Genomic DNA, 23,284 nt, shown 5'->3' with positions numbered 1-23,284 from the left:
GTGTGTTGGTGGTGGTGGTGGTGGTGGTAGCTATTATAAATAGTCTCCTTCTGGAAATTGTGGCTGTCATTTCCAAGATGATAATTTTATATTGCAAATACACTGTGGGCAGGACGTTCGCTCCCTGGGACATCTTGGCTCACACGTGGTGCCTCTTAGCCCCGACTGCCTGGACAAGGAGACGCCAATGCTGAATGAGATGCTACAAACTTTACTTGAATAAACTCAACAACTTGTATAACACAAACAGCACGAGTTTCAGGCATGGTTACCTCACCACCGCCCTCCCCTCACAGTCCTTCGCTCTCATGCTTCCGGGTTCATTGTTTCCATGTGTCCACCTCCACAGCACTTTTCCTAGGGCTCAGTGTCGGCCTTTTCTTTCAACACTGGCCCCCACCTTTGCTCCTACTGTTCTCCCTTGGGGTCCTACCACTCACCTGACAAGGGTCCTGAGCTCTGGCGTCTCCAGTCCCCTTCATTGAGATACCTAAAATCTCCCTCCACCTTGGGGTCTGGCAATGCTGTATCAGTTCGGGGCCCAGCCCTCAGCAAAGAGTGCCGCCCTTGCAAAGTCACTGGGCAGCCTTCTCATCCTTGGCTCCTTAACACTCCACCTCTCCCTTCCGCGACTGCCTCTGCACGCTCTAGTCTTTCGCGTACCCAGCCCCTCCTCTTGCCCACCTGTCCCTCAGTTTTTAACCCCCTCCCTCAGGGTGGGGTTTCTTCCTCCCAAAGGTCTCCTGGGTCCTCCAACCCCCCAGCTTCCTGCCTTGCCCTATCAACCTTCCTAATGTCTTCATCCACCTGGCTACATACACACAAACACTATCAAGGAATAACAGTCAATCATTGACATGACTTACGTGTTTGTTTTGTGATGTTAAAGTAGAAAATTAAAGCTCTCATGCCCAATGGAGAACATTTGAACTTGACATGTTATGAAACTTGAACTAACATCTGGTTTCTCTTGGCTATTTCAACAATTTTTAGAGATCTTTGTAGAAGCTTTCACTTATTTCATTGCTTTCACTATTATGTTATTGCATATTCATTTTGAGAGTGCAATACTGAGACCATCTCAATACACTTCATAGTTTGAAGGGAACAACACATATGACCAGGTAATAAACCCAATAACTAGGGTTGTCCCCTTGCTATTGGGTTTTCTGCCTGGTCATATGTGTTGTTCCCTTTAAATTTTGGTCGCAAATGGTGTCACTGAACATGTACAAATAATATTATCATTGTTCTACAACATGCAAATTTTAAAGAATTTAAAAATGCTACAAACATTACATTATCACCAAATATTACTACAGGTTGAGTCTCCCTTGTCCAGAATTCCAAAATAGTCAAAACCCCAAAACTTTTTCATGGGTGGCTCTGTTAGTGACACCTTTGCTTTCTAATGGTTCCATGGACACAAACTTTGTTTCATGCACAATATGATTAATAGTATTGTATAAATTTACCACCAAGCCATGTGTATAAAGCAAATATGAAACATAAATGAATGTTGTGTTTAGACTTGGGTCCCATATCCAAGATATCTCATTATGTACATATATGCAAATATAGCTATTACAAAATCTTAAAAAATCCAAAATCCAAGGCACTTCTGGTCCCAAGCATTTTGGACAAGGGAGCCTCAACCAGTACTGTGAATAAACATTGTGCTATTTTTTCATAAATTTACATCTCCTGAGAACTCAGTAAAAGATAACATAAATCTGATGGAATGGACTTTACATGACCTTGTGACATAATAATTTTTCTAGTCTCAGATACAATTTTTGCTGTAACTTGCTACCATGATTATGCCCCTGGATATATTTTTTTTTACCAAACATAAACAAATAATTCTTAAGGGTTTTCTTTAATGACATTTACATTGCTCTCCCTCAGCCCTCTTATTAATCAGAAACATTTAAATGAGTGTTCAGATTATCAGAGAGTATCCAAATATTCTCAGCCTACATGTGTATCTGAAACTGTACAGTCTGGTAACTGATGCATCATGCGGTGCTTCAGTGGACAAGGTTAGTGTAAAAGATAGACTGAGTGTTGGAACAGACTGACCTGAAAAGCTGAAAAGACACCACATGCCCCCAAAGTGCCTGAAAGCCACCCTGGCTGACCAGACATGGGTGGTTTCTAGCTGCTCTGGGGATGTGGCATTTACATTTACATGCTACATACCCCTGGAGTGCCCGGAAGCTGCCCCTGGGACTGTCAAAGAAGGCAGCCCATTACTGGCCCAAATTAAGAGTGGATCTTTTCTGCTCCAATTTGGGCTGGCATTAGGGCAGCGGAATGAGTGCAGCTTCCACTTCGTCTTCTAGAACTTGGGGTTCATCTTTGTAGGATTCTTATTTGACGTGTCATTCTTTTTTTTTCATCTCTTTCATATAACTCTTTATGTATTGTGTCCATTCTCTTTTTTATTTCATTTTTCTTGCTTGTGTTGTATGTTCTTCTTTTGAAAGCAGAGCATCCCCACCCTTGGTTTGAATTTCTCACTGAGTTCATGGAACTTGTGGAAGAGGTTTCTTGTTCTCCCTTTATTGTTGTTGTCTTCTATTTCTCTGAATTGATTATTATAATAATCAGAAAACTACCAACCCTTAAAAAAACACTCTGTGGGATAAATTAGTCCCTTTTCCATGTTCTCAAATGCTTTGTAATAATCCTCAGTATAGTTTTAAAAAAAACCTTGCATAAATATATATTCATACTATGCTCTGTTAACAGCTCCACCGACTACCAGTTTGTTTCTGAGTACAATTCAAAGTGCTGGCTATGTCCTATAAATTCCTATATGGAACAGGTCCAAGCTGTGTGGCAGACTGTGTCTCTATCAGCCTGCTCAGGCTTTGAGATCATCAGGAGAGGCCCTTTACTCAGTCTAATCACCATCCTGAGCACTGTTGGTGGGGACATGAGAGAGAGAGCCTTCCTAAGGAGGTCAAAATGGTCCCCTTCTTGTCCTTCTATGAGCAGACTAAAATCTTTTTATTATTATTAGTTTTAAAAAATCTAACAGGCATTTAAAACAGAAAGTTTTTAAAGATCAGGCAAAGGGTTGCTATATTATTTTAAACAGAATTGTTTCTAATACCTTTTAATCTTTTTAAATTGTATTTTATTCTTTTAACTTGATACTGTGTTTTAATACTGTGAATAGCTTAATTCTATTTTAATGTTCACTTTTTCTGTGTTTTTAATTGTTCTTTTAAATTGTAATCTGTTTTCAGTCATACTTTTTGGGAAAATGGATACAATTAAATAAATATAATCATCACCATGTATTACTAACACCATTATTACCACTGCCACTATTACTACTATCTACTGTACATTTTATTTTTATTATGGAAGGACAGAGTATAAATATGAATAAAGAAACCATGATGTATGGGATCCTCCTTTCTATGGTATAGTATAGTAAGATGTGAGCAGAGAGTAAATAACGCCTCAAAGCAGGCGTGTAAAATCACTCTTTATTTTATTTTCCTCATTTTACATGATAATAATGCTTTCAAACTAGACTCTTAAAAGGAGGCAGCTTTTGATTACCATTGAAGATAAATGATTCCAGAGACTGTATGAAACACAAAGAATGACAGTTCCTATTTGCTACTCCCAAATATATCAGTAGTTGCAGTGAAAGCAAACAAGTCAATTAACTAGTAATAAGCACATCTTTTATTCATTTAATTACCAATTAAGATGCAGCTAAGAGTTATTAAGAAAAGGACACATTGTCCTCAAAATCTAATGAAAGGAGCATTCTTGTTGCAAAACATCTGTGGAATCCTGACGTTGATGAGACATGCCAACGGTTATTGCATTTGTTTCAAAGGAAATGCAGAGCCTAGTTTGTAGTTACTATGCTGGGTTAACATAACAGCTTTTGTCTTAGAAGACATGGAACTGACCACAGAAACTGATCAAATTGGTCCTTTTTCCCCATTTAAAACCATACAAAGGGATGCTTCTTATGCACCAGGGTGGAGGGAAGCCTCATGAAGTCCTAACCACTAAAAACCAATGCTGATTCATTTAGTTAGTGAATTAATATCCAGCCTTTCTCTTGACATAGGACCTAAATTGGTATATAACAGAGATTAAATCAATATTCCAGCTACCCTAATATTCAGCTACCCTACCAATGCATCACTAATTCAAAACAGTTTAAAATAAAGCATAAGCATGAGAATAAAAACACAGCACACAAACCTCACCAAAAAATCCCCCCCCCCTCCATTCTGCACTGCCACTTAATAGCCAAATGCCAGTTCATGTAAAAAGGTCTTTACCTTCCAGAAGAAGAAAAGCAGAGGGGAGATTTTCCCTTCAACATCTAAATGGCTCCATGATTGCCACCACTTATATGCATGAAACATCTCCAACCTTCACAAGAAAAGGCACAGCAACCATACATTTTTTTGCTTCTGTACAGAACTGTAGAGTCAATTTTGAGACCCTCCTACCCTAAATCAAAGCCCCTTAGATATTGCCTTCTTTCATATATAATTTCATATTGGCCAAGGTTACAAAATGGGAGCTCTATCTAGAAATATAGAACAAAACCCTGTTCTGTGAAGGTAAGTTGCCAAGTGTATAGAGTCCTTTCAGTGGTGGCACCTCTGGAAATTTCAGAAAAGTTTGGAATTTCCCCAATGTTACCCATGCTGCTCCATATAAATTTTGGTATAAATGATAGCCCTTAATGACCCCTAGATGAACTCTAATAGCTTGTCCACCATTGCCAGCAAGGCATGAGGGCATGTACACACACCCCTGAGGGGCACCCATGTTATCATATCTAGGGAGTCGCATAAGAGGATTATCATATGACCAGGAAGAGCAAATGTTTGCCTTGCCTGAGGCTCTTGCCCCCTCCCAGGGTCTGTTGTCCGAGCAGCGTAAGACCACTAAGACAATCAGACAGGGACATCCAGGTGAAAAGAAAGTAATTAAACACCTTTTTTCTCACCATCAAGCACCTTTGCCAGAAGCAAGATTTTGCCTATAAATATCATCAGATTTGCCTGTTCACTGGGCCAGTCTGGATTTCAGGGGTAAGCTCTGTCCCGTTGAACCTTGACCTGGCTCCTGGCTCCTGACTCCTGGCCAGTCATTCCATGGCTGAGTCTCATGCCATCCTCGTCATATTCCATTTGGATTCCTGGAGGGAGTTTACATTCTGGTACGTATCACCCCAGTGATGCCTAAAATCCCATTCCATGCTAACCTATGCTTTTCCTGAGCCTTGTATGTGTGTGTGTATGCTAGTGAATCGTATGTGTTTTCCCCCATTATAAATTGGTTATTAATTCTAGAAGTCTGTCTCAGCTCCATTTATTGGAATCCCCTGGTCTACTCCGTATACACAACGGGAGACGATTCTGCAAGGGCCGTCGTAGCAGGCCCTCCTCTTGCAATATTTGAGCTAATAACAATAATAATAAAATTCCCCTAAACGGACCCTTGGCTACACCAATACCACACACAAATATAAATGTAATATCAAACAGTGCTATTTTCCAGGGAAAGATAGACAGAAAATTTATGCACATCCTCAGAGAATGGTTGTGTTCTATGAGTATGGCTGCATCCTGTGCTCACCAGGAGAAGCAGTGCAGGAGAGATATCACATTGTGTGGCATGATGTTGGGGTGGAAAGTACAGAGCTAGGTTTATAACACAGGTTGCTGGCTCCCTAGGATTTAGATTATACTTCAAGGCAAGGGTAGACAACTGTGTGGAGGTAGGAACACATTCTAGGTTTTGGAAGTACTAAAGAGCAGCACTTTTAAAAAAATATAATTAAGTTCAAATGCATAACATAAAATATGTCTTATTTGTATTATTTCATTATTCCAAATAAAATCTTTTGCTTGCTGAAAATAACCACTGCATTGATTTTTGTTTCAATTTAATCAATCTCTTCTGATTTAATTTAATTTAAAACCAGCAGATACTTGATCATTCTTTATTCCTTGGTGAACTGATAGGCCACCAGCCATAGAGTGCAGGAGCTGGCTGTCCAAGGGGTGTGATTGATTAACTCAAGGCACCAGTCTGGAAGCTGGGTTCCTGACCTGAGGTAAGAGTAAAACCCTCCCCTCTTTCTCTCACACACATGCTGTTTGGTCTCTACTGCTATCACTTTGCCTTTTTTCTCTTCCCTTCTCTTTCTGTTTGCTTTCTTATCTTGTTCTTCCCTTCTTCATGGCTTATGTCTCTGTCTGTCTTGTCTCATTGTTTCATTCCACACACATTCTGTAGCAGGCTGGGTCTGAGGGGTCATTCAAACATTGTTGTTTTTAGCATGACTATGGGGCTGTACAAACAGCTCATAAGGGTCAGCATGTAGCTGCCCCTTTTCTGGCTGGATCGTGGTTGTGGCAACCTCATGCCATGGCCTCGATCTCGCCTTTGGAGGGTGCAAATAGAGCTACAAAAACCTGGAAAAGGGATATCCTTGGGGCTGCATGCCCCCAGACACCCTCACAGGTGCAGCCATGGGATCTAGTTGCCGTGGGAATGAAGCGCGCACCCAAAAGGAGCACTGTTTCAGAGTTCCTTTCTGTGCGGCAGATAGGGAGCCACAAGCACCCACCAGTGGCTCAGTGACATCACACACACGCCGGTCAGTGTGGAGATGGTGTGTACATGACGCCATCGTCCCACGCTGTGTATGGATGGCACACCTTCAAAATGGCGCCATCCATATGAACTAGGTCTAGAGAGCGTGCGGTTGCTGCACGCTCCCCAGCCCTAGTTTTGGCCCAAGGATGGCGCTTCTGCGCCGTCTGTATCGGGCCTAAGATACAACTACAGATCAGCTCAGATCCACACTAAGAGTAAGCAACCAGCTTGACTTCAAGGAACTTACTACAGAAATCTCAAACACTTAGGGCACCCTATAAAGAAAATATTTCCACCTTCCAATAATTTTTGTTCATGTTTTCTTTTCTACAATCTTTTATTTGATTTTTAGTGACAGAATGGAACAAAAATTAAACTACAGATTTCTGAACAGGCTTTTCTTATCTCCTTCCAACTCTATGATTCTATTAATTATCATGATAGTGTTACCAGGATTAAATCCCACTTTCTCCATAAAGCTTGTGTGGTCACCATAAACCACCAGCAGCTTCTCTGCTTAATTTACCTCATAGAATTGTTGCTGGATAAATGTGGGGACAGGAAAAATAAAGTTTACCACTTTCAGCTCCGGGGCTACTGCCGTTATCTGCCTTCAAGTCTTCAGTAATTTATGGTTACCTTAAGGCAAACCTATCCCAGGGTTTTCTTAGGCCCAAGACAGACGGGCCAAAAGGGGCATGGCGGTATCAATACTAGGGTTCAGGAGCATGCAGTATAATAATAATAATAATAATAATAATAATAATAATAATATGTTTATATTTTCCCACCTCTCCCAGATGGATTGACGTGGGATTACAGTCCACTAAAATACATACATCAATACTTAAAATACATATAAAAACATGTCAATAAAATTAATAGCAATTAATCTTAAAAACTACACACTCCTGAACCCCAGCATGTGTGGGTGCCGCCATGATTGCGTGGCCCTGCCCACATGGGGTGTACATCCATGACATGTCCTGTGCAACGCATCCAAATGGCATGTTACACAGGACACATCACTGTGCCGCTGGAGGGCACTTATCATGCCTTACCAGCAGCGCAAAAAGGAGCTCTGTTTCAGAGCTCTTTTTGGGCATGTGCATCGTTGGTGCGACAACCAAACAGCCACGCCAACGATGCAGAGGAGAAGGCTGCCCCTTTCTGCTCTTTAGCGCCAGGGTGTCCAGGGCATGAAGCCCCAAGGACACCCTTTGTCCAGGCCACGGAGAACTGGCATTTTGTCACTTCCCCGTGGCATGGAAAAACGCCAAATTGGGGCCACAGGGCTGCTGGTGAGGCTTCCCTGGCCCCAATCCAGTGCAAAAAGAGGCGGGTTCAGGCTATCCCTTTGGGGTAGTCTGTACCAGGCCTATGTAAGGTTTCTTGGCTAGGAGTGGGGGGGGGGGTTGCCTTTGTTTTGTTTAATAATAATAATAATAATAATAATAATAATAGTTTTTATTTGTATCTTCCCATCTCTCCCAATGGGTCAAGGCGGGATCACAACAGAGTTAAAAACACTTGTAATATTACAACATTAATTGCAATTAAAACCACAGCTAAAAACATAAAACATCAATCATCAATCATTCATGGGGTCAGTCACGGGGTCAGGTGCTCTCGGTCCGTACCAATGGTCTTCATAAAATGTCAGGAGGATATGTGCAGCAGAAGAGCTCTGTCTTTACCACCTTCTTGAAAATCTCCAATGATGTAACAAGGCGAGTCTCCTCTGGGAGTCCATTCCATAGTCAAGGAGCAGCTATACTGAAAGCTTTTTGGGAAGTGGAAATATGTTTGGATGATGGCACCTCCAACAGGTTCTTCCCACTTGTTCTAAGAGTGCGGGGCGGATTGTATGGGGAGATGCGTTCCTGTAAGTAACCCGAGTCCCAAGCCATGTAGGGCTTTAAAGGTAATAACCAACACCTTGTACTGTGCCCAGAAGCTAATTGGGAGCCAGTGTAGCTCTTTTAAAATAGGTGTTATATGGTCAAATCTCAAAGAGTTAGTGACCAACCTGGCTGCCGCATTTTGCACTAGTTGAAGCTTCTGAACTTGATACAAGGGTAGCCCATGTAGAGTGCATTACAGAAATCAAGACGAGAGATTACCAGAGCATGTACTACAGCTTCAAGGTCCTTTCGGTTGAGGTAGGGTCGCAGTTGGCGTATCAACTGAAGTTGGAACCAAGCACTTCTGGCCGTCGCATCCACTTGAGACGACAAACATAGAGACGGATCCAGAAGTACTCCCAAACTGCGAACTTCATCCTTCAGGGGAAGTGTAACCCCGTCTAGGAGTGGTGGACAAATTTCCTTCCCCAGACCTAAGGAACCTATGGCAAGTACCTCCATTTTCTCTGGATTCAGCCTGAGTTTGTTTTTCCTCATCCAGCCCATTACTGACTTAAGGCAGGAGTTCAGGGGGGAGATGCCATCCTTAGTCACTGTAGCAGTCGGAGACTTGGAGAAACATATTTGGCTGTCATCAGCGTACTGATAACCCCGTGCCCCATGACTCCAGATGATCTCTCCCAACGGTTTCATGTAAATGTTAAATACAATGGGGGACAGGATGGAGCTTTGAGGGATGCCAGATGTAAGCTCTTTCCTAGAAGAGCAACTGTCCCCCAGCCTCACCATCTGGGACCTGCCTGAGAGGTAGGATTGGAGCCACTGGAGCGCAGTGCCCTCTTTGCCCAACTCCCTCAGGCGTTCCAGAAGGATACCATGGTCAATGGTATCGAAAGCCGCTGAGATGTCCAAGAGCACCAACAGGCTGCCCAATCCTATTCTAGAGGAAACTGTTGGTGGGAGGTGCTGTAGGAAACAGATATACAGTTTTCCTCAAACAGACAGTGTGTATTTCATCCTATTTAATCCTGAATGGGGTAGTGGTTAAGATACAGAAAATGTTTCTGCTGTGCATCTGTAGGGGTCCGATGTCTTGAGATTGCCCTCGGTGAGACACTGTGAGTAAAATGCAACCAGTTTGTTGATCCTTTGGGGAAAAAAAAACCATTTTACTAGGCTAATGGGAGGTGCTGGTTTTGTATAATGAGATTTTAATCTTTTCTCCTATCCAGGAAGCTCTTTTGGCTTGACAAATACTTTAACATACTGCTATCACTGAGGTGTATTTCAAGATTCAACTCTTTGCTTGTCTCATTCCCATACATCATTAGGAGAAAGATGAAAATTGTTCTGCTCCTCAATGAGAAAGAAATATATATTGTGCATGTCTGAGACAAATATTGGCACTTGTGAGGCTGGTTTTCTTTTGGAACAAATTGCAATAATGAATTTTTACACAAACTATTATTGCTTCTGCCTTGTTGCATGAGATTTTGAAAAGCAAAAGCATTGGATGGGCTACTTGACGCTTGATCCAGCAGCCTATCCTTCTTTGCTGGCTGTGTGTGTGAATGTATGTGTGTGTGCTTTGCTTCACAAAGATACTAATTTTGGACAATTTTCGCACAAATTGGCTGAGGAAGAGTTCTCACACAGGAGGCAAGAATCTCATGATGGATAGTTGGTATGTACATTGAATTAATTCATAGCCTATCTATGAATATGTGACCTGAGATGGCTCCCAACATAGATTTATAAATGTACGTAAAAATGATGTTGCTTTTTAAAAATTAAACTATCATATTCAATTACCATTAATTTAAAATAACTTGCATACTACTAAAAGACCCTTCTACACAACCAAATAATCACTTATTTAAATACAAAGACTTTTATCTCACACAGAATTGTTATTGATTTATAATCAGGATCCCTTGAAGCCTATCATTAAGAATTAATGTATATATACTTAATATCTTTATGTGCATATTACTTTGTGTAACATTTAGACTAAGTTAAACTCCAACCACATGACAATAATGACTCGAGTCCTGTTGATTTTCATGGGAACTACATTTAACTAATTTAGGCCTGAAACAGACGGGCAGATGGGGGCGGCTTCTGGCTGCTCCGGGGGTGTGGAATTTTGATGATGTATGGCCCCGAAGGGCCTGGAAGCTATCCCAAGGTTGCACCAGAGCTGTCTAAGGCAGTCCAAAAAGGAGCAACTCTTTTCTGCTCCTTGCCACAGTCCATTTGGGACCATAGCATGGGCCATAGTGTATGTTTGCGCAGCCCTGGGGCGATTGGACCAGGAGCAGTTTCTGGCTGCTCCTTCCTGCCTTCCTTCCTGTTTCACCCCAAACTCTGGATCTAACCCTATGTGCCACTTTGAACACAATTTGGGGGCTTTTTTTTGGGGGGGGGGAGGTTAAGAAAACATATCCTTTAAAATCTTAGCAGCTCTGAAAATGTAGTTGCAAGTAGAAACAAAGATGCAAAATTAGTCACACCAAACAATAAAAAGTATTGCGGTCACCTGGACTAAAATGAGCAGAGTATATGTAAATATGAGGAGGCAGGGGAGATTTTGGATACCTATAAAATACAATCAGCCCTCCATATTCATAGATCCTGCATTCACAGAGTCAACCATCTATGTTTGAAATTATTTTTTAAAAATCCAAAAAGCATATCTTGATTTTGCCATTTTATATAAGGGGCATCATTTTACTACGCCATTATATATAATGGGACTTGAATATCTATTTTGGTATCCATGGAGGGGTCCTGGACCCAAACTCCAAAAGATACTAAGGACCCACTGAGGTCATCCCACTCCCCCTCCACACCAGAGGCTGTGAAGCTGGGATGGGCTTTTTGCTGCCCTTCTACTGGTGGAGAACAGGGCAGTTAAATCAGGGTGTGGTTAAGGGCATGCTTTGCCTATCATCCCCTAGGTGTCTCATACCTGGATTAACCGCCGACCCACCCACCCGCTGGTGGTATAGTGTGAAGTTTCACTTGGTCGCCTGGGGGCTGTGTAGGAATTTTCCCCCTTTTCCATGGGTTTTTTTTGCCTACACTGTTTCCAGGGGCACAAGGGAGATTGGCTGAGGTGGTGTCACAATAATACATGATTTGGTTTGAAATTTGTGGATTCTAATTGGACATATTTATTTATATTTTGCATAAATCTTTGTATTTAATCTCGGCAAGTACCTTGGACACCCTACTGGGTGTTAGGAAAATTTCTGGAAGCACCTCTACGGGCCTTGCGACCTGAGGGGTGGATGATAGGAATGGACCTTGGGTCTGGCTGGAAGTTATAACTCGACTTTAATCTTCGCAGATTGGGAAGGGGGACTTCTTGCTGTGCTTCCTTATGTGGGCTGTCCAACGGCAAACCAACTTAGGGACTGTCATTGAGGGCCCAGATGTCATCGTCCTTGATAAGCTGCAGAGGCAGTCTGTGGTAAGACACTGGTATGCAGCTTTCCCTGTCTCCCACATTTGTTTTGGTTATGATACTAGTTGCAGTTATGTTAAGAACTTAATAAATAGGTCAATAAATGGCCCTGTTTTTAACCCATACATCTTGTGTCTGGTCTGTTTATTCCACGGGTAGAGTAGCAATGTACATAATAGGGACAGAGTGGAATTATTTTCAACACTTATAAACCATATTTTATCAATGATTTCATATTAAATATTTTTTGGAACTAGAGAAACTGGTACTGGAAGAAACCTATAACATAAGGTAAAGACTGCAACTCACTGTGAAGGGAGAAATATTCCTCACTTTAGGAAAAACTGCACTTTCTTTGCCAATTGTTTTCAAGAGCATTACAAAATATCTACTTCAATTATAAAGAACTTGAAGGTGTCAAGGAGATAAAACTGTTTTGACAGAAAGATAATAGTGCAAGTGTGTCATTAAAATACCCTTGTATAGTATATTTAAAGACTTTCAGAATTTTTTTCCCTTGAGTCTGCTGTTTTTACTCAGGAACTGTTTTACACAAGCTCTATTCAGAGAAAAAAGAACATGCATGGAAGGGAAGCAGACAGATTGTCCACAGTCCCTATAAGTCCATCATTAAAATAAGTGGAGGTGGCAGCTGGTATAGGACATTCCCTGGTCAGATGGATCATTTGGAGCATGCTATATTTGTTTCTGCATTTAGATTTCACTGTAATTTCACTGATCTATAGTAGTCTACATTTAAATTGAACCCTTTACACTTTGCACTTTAATCTTCCTATGGCTTCCTAGGCATACCCCAAGGCCATGTCCATGATCTATTTAAGGTAAATTTGAGATTTTAATATATTATGCATGGAATCCATGAATGATATGCCTATGTATACGGTCCCATTTAAAAGAGAAAAATAAAGTCATATCTCCAGTTACTTGAAGGTTACATTACAAATCAGAACTGGAAGTTCTTGACACAAAACAGTCACCTTCATTTCTGTTCTTCTTTAATAGGCATGCCTTTCCAACAACAAAGACATGGAGACATGTTGAGCACGAGTCATTTAGAACTATAGGTATGAGACAACAATTTGTACCAAACTCTTTCATCTAGTAACACAGGCCCGATCCAGACGGGCCTTTGTGGCTCCCCTGTCACATGCCAGGGGTTGGCCGAGAGCGCACCGCCCATACTGTCCTCACCCCTAGCACATGATGAGGACATCAAAATGGTGGCACCCTATACACACAATTTGATGTGACAGATGCTTAGCGTCCACATGTCACGCCCCCATAAGGACATCACAAGTGTGCCATTGGCACACTGCAACGTCCTTATGGTGCTGTGGAAAAAAAACATTTTTTGCGGGTTCTTTTTGCTGTGCGAGGCAGCGTTTATCCGCTATGGCTCCCTTGTGCAGCAAATCAAGGCACGGGCAGACCGTCCTTTTTGTATAGCACCTAAAACACTAGTAATGAAAAGACAACATGATATGTTCTTTATGCAACATGGCTAATGCATTTCCTTCCAAGACACTTGCATGTAGGCCATACTATAACCAGCAATCTATGGGTTTCACTTCCGAAATTACACAGTTGTCTTCTTACATTTTGAAAACTGAATGTGGAAAATATTGTTGGCAGGTGAGAACACAATGTCCATAGGTGTCCCAGAAAGATACTGCTCTTTTACTACTGGAATTGATTTAAGTCAAGAAAGATTTACTCTGTTGAAAAAGCCAAGAGAGCCTAGGTTGGGTACATCTCCACTTTAAATATTAGGCAAAGTAGGATGCAGTGTTAGAATATAACTGTGCTACAGTCTTCTCCTCGTTTCCAGGATTCATTCTTTTTTATTTTTTTTAAGCTTTATTTTTATAAGTGTGTGTGTGTGTGTGTGTGTGTGTGTGTGTATTTTTGTTATTTTACAAATTTATTTTCCTCTTGTCTTGTAACCATAACTCTAATTATACTTTCTCTGGAGTTTATTGCACAGGCCCCTGGAACTGGTGCATTACAAAAGAGGGCAGGATGGGAACGGAAGGTGGCATAGGATGCAGTTTACCACACAGGAGACTGCCACTGCCACCACTGGAAGTTTCCATTCCATTCTGGGTGCATCCCCCAGGAAGCGATTTTCAGGAACTGTTCCTGAAAATCGCCTCCTGAGGGACGCATCCAGGATGGAATGGAACTTCCGGTGATGGTGGTGGCGTTCTCCTGTGCTGTAAGCTGCATCCTATGCCGCCTTCCGTTCCCATTCTGCCCCCTTTTGTAAAGTGCCACGCCCATTCCAGAGGCCTGTGCAATAAAGTATTCTGAATCTCTTGTGTGATACACCCATTCTTCCCACATTTCTGTTTTGCAACTTATTATTCTTTCTCTAGTTATGATATATGTAGTCATATATCTAACAATACTCACAGAGATTTACTTACACAGTAAATAACACCTCTTCTCCTTTACTTGTCATTATTTCACCAACCTCATTACCTATATCTTATTTTCATCTAATATTTTTTTACAAAATTCATTAATTGGGAGCCATTCTATCTAAATTTTTTCAACATTTTCTTGATCAAGATGGCCTGTTAAGATATCCATGGCCATCATTTCTGACAGTTTCCTCAACCAGTCATCAATTGCCAGGAGTTCTTTATTTTTCCAGTATTCGGCTGCCAATAACCTTGCCACTGTTATCATATAAAGCAAGATTTGTCAATATTTTCTTTCAATGTGTGGGGGTTTCTTATTTAACATATTAAGTAAATAAATTTCTGGTCTATTTTTAAAATCTTTTCTATCACAATATGTATCTTTTTCCAATATACCTTTAATTTTTTTATGAAAGCATGTGCCCCCTCTTCTTCTGGCATTTCCAGCTGTGAGGTTTGGAATCCTCTGATCAATGGTCCACAACCAAACTTATACCAAAAGTAGAAAGTTTATACTCATTAGAATTTGTTTTATAAACTTTTGCTATTTTATTAGGTGTTAGATACCACCTCTGCTCCATTTTAAAATAATTCCTTTAAATCCTGTCACTTTGTAAATTTATTTGCTTTTGTTCTTGCATATTTCCATCTCTCTAATCTAATCACTCGATTACAATTTGATGCCCATTTTATCATTACATCTGATATCAATTCACCTTCTTGTTCTCTTGTATAGGCTTGATGTTCTTTTCTTCGAGTTAAATAGTATCTCATCAGTTTCTTTATTGTCATCGCCATCTTCTGTCTTTTGATCCATTAAGAATGTTTCTTTTAGTTACATATATAGAAGCCAGTGCAGTTTAGGGCCAAGTTGTTTTAAATCATTTATTGACTTCATTTCATACTTATTTAATTGCCCTTTATTTATTATATATTTGTGTCAGCCAGCCCTCCAACCCTTTCCATCTTCCTAAATATGTTTCTTGTGGTGACACCCAAAGAGGTTTTCTCCTATATATTTTCTTCTTCAAATTTTCCCAAACTTTAAGTTAAGTGTTTTTTTAACAATGTGGTGTTGGAATCCATTATGGACAGCCGCTTTACCATACCAGATATAGGCATGCCAACCGAAACAGTTATTAAAACCTTCAGTGTTCAATAATTTAGAATTTTCTAATGTAATCCATTCTGCGATTCAATTTAATGCTCTTGCTTGATAATATGATTTTAAATCTGGAACACCACCATCACCTTCTTCTCTTTGTCTTATCATAGTTTTCCAATTGATCCATAGTTTCTTACTCTTCCATATAAATTTCCTTAACTCTTGTTGCCATTCTAACATCGGTTTGCCATTACTCAATATTCGGATATTTTGAAATAAAAAAATAATTTTTGGCAAGGTTATCATTTTTATAACGTCTATTCTTCCTGACAGTGATAACTGTAATTTCCCCCATTTCACTAGATCCTTTGACTGCCATAACAGGACAGCCTGCTCTGCAGTTCCAGTCCTGCAGCCTGTAAGTCCCCACCACATGTCCCAAGTCCTTTCCCACCGTAAATCAGAACCTTTTTTGAGCCCCTTTCTTCCCTCTCTTCCCCAAGAGGAGAATAACAAGAATATTGATCATTATATTCCTGTTTAGGTGATCGCTGGGACAAACTCCATCTCCTGCGACCGACTGCCCTGCCATCGCTGTCGGAAGTCCAGGATTCATTTGCATGTATTTAGCCTTTTGGAATTAGATACACAGGGTACTGGACAACACTATATATTCATGCAGGGATATAAATTCAGTTCAAATCACCTTTCAATTGTACTTTTACTTCACTTTTAAAATGTATTTTTGTTCTGAAAGTGGCATGAAAAAATTATTCTACCACTGAATACAAAGCTCAGACAGAGCTGTTCAAGGACCTCAGTATTTTTAAAAATATATTATATATTTTTTTAATTTTATTATTTTTTAAAGATGCTGGAACTATGTGGAACACCTGAACTAGTTCACAGGATATAATTTGAGAAAGCATGTAAGTTGTTTTTATTTTTTAAACTAACTGCAGTTCCTGAACTAGTCCACAAAGACCAAGAACAAGGAAACCACTCAACCTAATTGAGCAAAAGGTCATGTGGAAGTTTCATATACCCTGTAGCCAGCATGTCAATGCCAGTTGCTTGCATGAACATTAGCTGGGCAAATATCACATATGACTAAATTGCTCCATTATAGTAAAACTGTCAAAAATTACTGTCCAGTAGTGTAAATTGCAAAAATATTGCTGCATGGAATGCTGCTATTTAGTATTCAGGCCAGTTGATTACCTTCTCCTTGCTTTGACAAACAAATCATTCAGCATTCCACACTGACTGAACATGCTGAATCCTCATGAAGCTGTTTGTCTTCCTTTCCTCTTAGACTCCCACCCCTTACAACTCTGACTTTGTATGCATCTTGGGGTGTGCAGGGTCTGTACTCTTGCTAACTTTGTGTTTCACTGACATCATCATCATCATCATCATCATCATCATCATCATCATCATCATCACCCCGCTCTTCAGCCAAAAGGCTATCATGTCTACTGTTATCTCCATGTTGTATGTAGGTGTATGGTCACCACCATTTTGGTTAGATAATTAAAGGCAGGCCATCAGGGGATTTGTATACAGTATAGGATGTTTGGACTGCCACCATGAACAAGGACTTTATGATTTCAGCGAAGGTCTGAAGTATACATTCAATCTAGCCCCAAGCAAGAAGTCAGAGACTCTGTCTAATGTATACAGCATGTAAACATGCCCCATGGATAGGATTAAAGAGGAGGATAAAATTGCAAAAGATGCCATTGTGTAGCATCTTCTTCATTTCTATGGATTTTATGAGAACCTGTAGAAAGAGCAAGCTTGTTTCCTGCTGCTCCAGAGACTAGGGCACAGAAAAATGGATTTAAACTATAGGAAAAGAGGTTCCACCTGAACATGAGGAAGAGCTTCCTGATGATAGGAACTATTTGACAGTGGAATGTGCTACCTCAGATTGGAGTGGAGTCTCCTTCTTTGGAGGTTTGTAAGCAGAGGCTGGATGGTTATCTGTTGGAAGTGCATTGATAGTGTGTCCCTGCATGGCAGAAGGGTTAGACTGGATGGTCCTTGTTGTCTCTTCCAAGTCTATGATTCTATGAAAACTAATACACTTTATGCTCATAGATAAAATGCATGCATTGAGGCAGGCCTGCATGTGTTGAATCATACTGGATCACAGAATCCACTGTGAAAAGATTAAGGTATTTATGCAGTGAGTTGAGCTAAGCCTCGATAGCAATAATCTCATTATGTCTGTAAAGAGATCCCAAAGTGAAAAAGTATCAAAGGCCCAGTACAGACAGGCAAAATGTGGCATGGTGGCGGCATTACTAGGGTTAGGGAGCGGGCACCATGCATACGCTCCCTAACCCTAGTACTTACTGGCAGTATCAAAATGGCGGTGTCCTGTCTACACGAGTGCTGCCATTACGACGTGACAAATGCATAGCGTCCACACGTCGAATTCCACTTGTGACGTAATCAGTGCACCATTTGCGCACTTGGGCGTCGCAAGTGCAACACAAAAAGAACCTGCTTTTTGCGGGTTCTTTTTCCACCGGCGGGAAACTTGGCAGCTGAGGCTTCCCTCCAGCAGAAATCCAGGCACCGGCAGGCCGCCCTTTTTGGGTGGTCTGTTCCACGCCGATATTAATCAAGAAGAGTTCCCAGTGATTTGAGCTAATATCCCAAGGGATTTGTTTGCTTCAAGCCTATGACATTCAGGGAATAACTTAAGATTCTACTAAATCTTTGAATGGAAGCTCTGTTGATCCATTCTTCAAAAAGTGCTGCTTTATAAGGGAAATTCCACTGTGTAACATTGAATCCAGCCCTATAACAGAGGCTGAGTACAGATGAAGGGGAAGAGTCCTTCAATACCAATCCAGTAACTTGCATAGTATCAGGAGATGTGGTGTCTCACTCAAAACCCTTCAGCTAATGCCATCAGTCCTTTCCACCAAAACTCATTCTACCTTTTTCTATGCTGACAGAGTTTTGGAGGAAAGGACTTGGCCAGTGCTTGGACAATCAAGTTTCACCTCCCATTTCTAATTTGTTCTGCCAGTTGAAAATACTTAGTTGACACTTTTTAACTGCTCCTCCTCCAGATTTTGATTAATTCCAAAGGCAGTTTTGTTCCTGAAAATTCCCTGTTCTGGAATGTTAAGGAGGAAGTGAAGAAGAGAGTTACCCACAGTTTCAAGCCCAAGACTGAGTCCAAAGTCTATTCACTCCTCTCTCCTATTCCAAACCTAGGCCAGTAACAGGACAAGTGAAGCCATCTGAGCCCTGACCTGGTATCTGCAACTTAATTGCTTTTCGCTCCCTCTTCTTTTTGAGGGAATGGTGCTTTGGAAAGTATCTGCGATATCATGGGCCACAGGATTCCCATTCCTGCTTTGTATATTTAGTTTATGGCTATATGCATTTTAATTTCAATTTAATCACAGAACTGAGCCATCAATTGGCAGGTGATTAATGAGGCAGACAATCTTTAATTGCTTGACAGTTGTAATCTAGAAATATATTATTATTGTTAATGTGGACCATTCTGTAGTGAAGTATTCAATAAAGCAAAACCCATCAGCAAAAGTGTAATTTTGCTATATCCAGGAAATCTTTCCTATGATAGGCTTCCTTACTGCGACTATCTCCCACGTGTTCAAAGAGATATATGTTACAGCTTCTAAGAAGCTATTGGTTAATTTAATTGCAATGCCATGAAGTTTGCTATTGATTGGGAGAAGTGCAAGACTTCAAGAGAATTAATTATATTTGATAATGGTTTCAGAATAAAATGAGTTAGGAGGTAATCAACAACCGTAGCATAGAGCAATATACAGTTCATGACAAGTATTTTGTATGGTGGAAGACACTCTGGCTAAAGAAGGAAAAAATAATGTCCCCTATTAAGTGAAGCAGAGCATTCTAATAATGGATCTTATTAAATGAAGGAGGCCATTATCATGCTTGAAAACATGTCAATGTTTTAAGCAAGTATTCCAAAAACTGAACAGTGTCTAATTTCTGTGTAACATATGCAGCAGGGTTAAGCACTGCCACTCCACTTTATTTATTGTCAGGACAAGACTCTAGAGAATATCTTTGTTTATAAGGTATGCCCCATTCATTTCAACTAGAAACTCCACATATTAATAGTTGACACTTCATTGTGTCATAGTACACGACTATCTTAATTATCAGTAGGAAGAGGGAACCCCCATTTCATGGGCATAGATAGGCTGTGGGGTTTTACCTTCAAGTCATTAAGGTTCTTTGTTCTTACCTGATATTAATGATAGGAATTAAGAAGCTGTTGCCCAGGAAGCTGTTGCATGGAGTTGAGCTTTGGTTTACAGTTTAGGCAACTGCTGGTCTCCTAAATAGATATTTATAAAAGTGACCAATGTTTTATACCCTTGCTAGGTGTATAACCAAATAGGAAAGGATGGCATATGCTCTTGTGGCCTCAATATATGATCATATGCCTTGATCAAGTTGGTCCAGGGAGTGATCACTGGTTCAATTATGCAAGGTGGAGGTGCCTGTTGTGTTGGAGGTAGCTGTGGTATATCCTCTCCCATAGAAGGACCTCCCTGTTCCCACAGTTATCTGAAAAATACTCTATAACTAATATACCCAATTTTATGTAATATGTTTGAACAGGTGATGGTTGTAAAACATCCAATGTTCCTAGAGAAAATATTCAGACCCATTTCAGGCTAGGGCATGTGCCAGAACAGCCTTGGTTGCCTTGACTGAGAGCCTACTGCCACTGAAATATGAAATAGTGCTACCCTGTTGGTGCCCCTAGATCTCTCAGTAGATGATGAAACCCTACTGGCCCAGCTATATCAGAAGGCACTCTGATGGGTCTGATGTTATCTTCAGGGAGAGTTTCAGGAGCAGTTTTAGGAACTCCTATTCAATCCCTTGACCATTAGACATTTGGGTGACACAAGATTTCAACTTCTCTCTCAAGATGTTCAACATATCTACTTAGGATGAAGATAATATCTATTAAAGAAAGACATATAAATAGATAGATATCATTATCCTCCATCTTTGTTGTTTAGGACTTCAAACGTTTTCAGCACTTAATTGCATTTATGACTAAACAAGGCATGTATTTAACAAAGAAGAATGGCAAAGAAAATCTACATCTGGCCTGCCATACTTTGCTATGTTGTGATACTTTCAGAGGTCCAAAACATACTGCAGAAATAATGCAGTTTGATACCACTTTAACTGTCCTAGCTCAATGCTAGGGAATTCTGATAACTGTAATTTTCTAAGACGTTTAGCCTTCTCTGTCAGAGACCTCTGGTGTCACAACAAACTACAGTTCTCAGGATTCCCTAGCACTGAGCCAGGGCAGTTAAAGTGGTCTCAAACTGCATTATTTCTGCAGTGTGTTTTATATCAGAGAAGCAGGTCAGGGTGGGAGACTGTAACTGAAATTGTTATGTGGGGGAAAAGACATTAAGTTTCACTCTGTTCTCCTGTTTGTTGTAGTTGATATTCATTGTAAACTCTCTCTAAAAGACATGTTGCCACATAGGACAAAACCCCCAAAGGTGTGCATGTTTATGAAAATCACATTTACCTTGGCCTTCAAAAATAAAGTAAAATAAACTAAAGCTCAGAGCAGTCTTTTCTCACTGATATTAAATGCACAGCTGCATCCTGAACTATGTGAACCACCATCCTGGTGGATTGACTTATATTGCACCCTAGAGGTTACTAAGACACTTATCTCTGTATATATGGATGATTCATTTTATTTCTGGGCTCTATCTCTTTTGTGTGTCCTTAACAGTAACTCTTTTCTATCCTGTTCTGCATTAATCTGTGATTTTAACAAAATACAATAAATGTCTGCACAAAAATTCATAGCTAGATGTATAATTAAGTTGGTCTTTTAAGTGTTACAATGCATATTGTATGCCACGGTGGTACATGCCTTGGTTACATCCCATTTGGACTACTGTAATGGGCTCTTCATGGGGCTGGATTTGAAAAGTGTTTGGGAAATTCAGCTGGTTCAAAGAGCCAGGCTGCTAACAGGGGCAGATTACAGAGACAACAGAATACCCTGCTGAAACAGTTCAATGGCTGCCAGTTTGTTTCCAGGCACAATTCAAGGTGTTGGTTATTACCTACAAAGTCCTATATGGCTCAAGTCCACACGATTCAGGAGACCATATCTCCTTGTATGAACTGACCCAGACTTTCAGATCCTCCGGAGAGGCCTTTCTCTCTGTCCCAACACCATCACAAATATGGTTGGTGGGGACACAAGAGAAGGCCTTCTAGGTGGCTGCCCCTACATTCTGAACTTCCCAGGGAGATCAGAATGGCTCCCTCCTTGATGGCCTTTCGCCAGAAGGTTAAGACCTACCTTTTCACATAGGCTTTTAAGGAATTGTTATAAGGACAGGCTGGGATGTTGTACAATTTCAGAAAATGTTGATACAGTTTTTTATACAAATATACAGTTTTATCTTTTTAAAATGTGTTTTATTCTTTTAATAACTATCTGTTTTAATATTGTAATAATTTAATTCCTTTTGAATGTACCTTTTTCTATGTTTTTAACTGTACTGGTTTTTTAATGCTGTGAAGCCTCTCTGAGTCCTAGTTTTGGAAAAAGAGCGGCATACAAATAAATAAATAAATATTTCTAAGTATAATTTTTGAAAATATGATTCCCTCCATTCCAACTGCCATCACCCTGGCCTCAGAGGGAGAGAATAAGAGGCAGGTACAGCTCCACCATGCCTAGCCCAGAAGCTGATCAATGGCCCTACCTCCATTCTAACTGAAATTGCCATGGCCTTGGAAAGAGTAAGAGGCAGTAACAGCTGCATAATCCCAGTCCAATCAGAAGAAAGGCCCTTCCTCCATGCCAACTCCCATCATCCTGGACTTGGAGAAAGCGAATAAGAGGCAGTCACAGCTCCACCATGCCTTGCCCAGAGGCAGAAGAAAGGCCCTCCCTTGATACCAACTGGCATCACCAAGGCCTCAGAGGGAAAGAATAAGAGGCAAGCAAAGCTTCACCATGTCTATCCCAGAGGTAGAAGAAAGGCCCTCCCTCCATTCCAATTGCCATTGTCATAGGCTCAGAGGGAGAGAATGAGCACCAGTTTCTGATGGACTTAATCCACTACCCCACTGCCATCCTCTTTTCTTGTGTGTTGTGTCTTTAGATTGTAAGCCTGAAAGCACAGAACTGTCTAATTACCAATGTGTAAAACACTCTGATGGCATTTCTGAAGAGTGGGGGATGAATGAATGAATGAATGAATGAATGAATGAATGAATGATGTATTTTAATACAATTTTTGCCAAGAAAAATTTCTCAAAATCAAAGTGAAACAAAATTCCTTGTCATTTGCAGCTCACAGTCTTATCAAACACAGCTATTCCCAGATGACTACATTGCACCCATCTGCCACACTGGTGACAATGATGAGAAGCCTCTCAAAAGAAGAGGAAGAGGAAGCACAATAGGATGAGGTGAAATAACTTTTTAATATACATTGGGTTGTTTGCATCCCAGATATTTTAAAAGTGTGATTTTTTTTGTTAGTTGTCTTGAAAAATGACCTGAAACACAATTTTCACCAATCATCAGTCATCCCTTAACTAAAGTCTGGTGTACTGTGGGGGATGAAGACTGGGGACGTTTGAACACCACACAATTATACCACTATACTTCTACTTTAAAAGCCATGGTTGCATTCTCTGGAATTCT

The 23,284-nt window shown here is 40.5% G+C and overlaps 1 protein-coding gene across 2 annotated transcripts in view; it reads right to left on the bottom strand.

Moving 5' to 3' along the window:
* BRINP3 (BMP/retinoic acid inducible neural specific 3) overlaps window positions 1-23,284 on the bottom strand; it is a 308,838-nt gene that overhangs the window by 142,171 nt on the left and 143,383 nt on the right. The window lies entirely within an intron of this gene.

Source organism: Sceloporus occidentalis, unplaced genomic scaffold, assembly GCF_023333645.1.
Source record: "Sceloporus occidentalis isolate IW3139 unplaced genomic scaffold, rSceOcc1.0.p SCAF_3, whole genome shotgun sequence".
NCBI lineage: Eukaryota > Metazoa > Chordata > Lepidosauria > Squamata > Phrynosomatidae > Sceloporus > Sceloporus occidentalis.
Note: the sequence above shows the minus strand (reverse complement) of the source record. Positions and strands in the feature narration are given on the sequence as shown.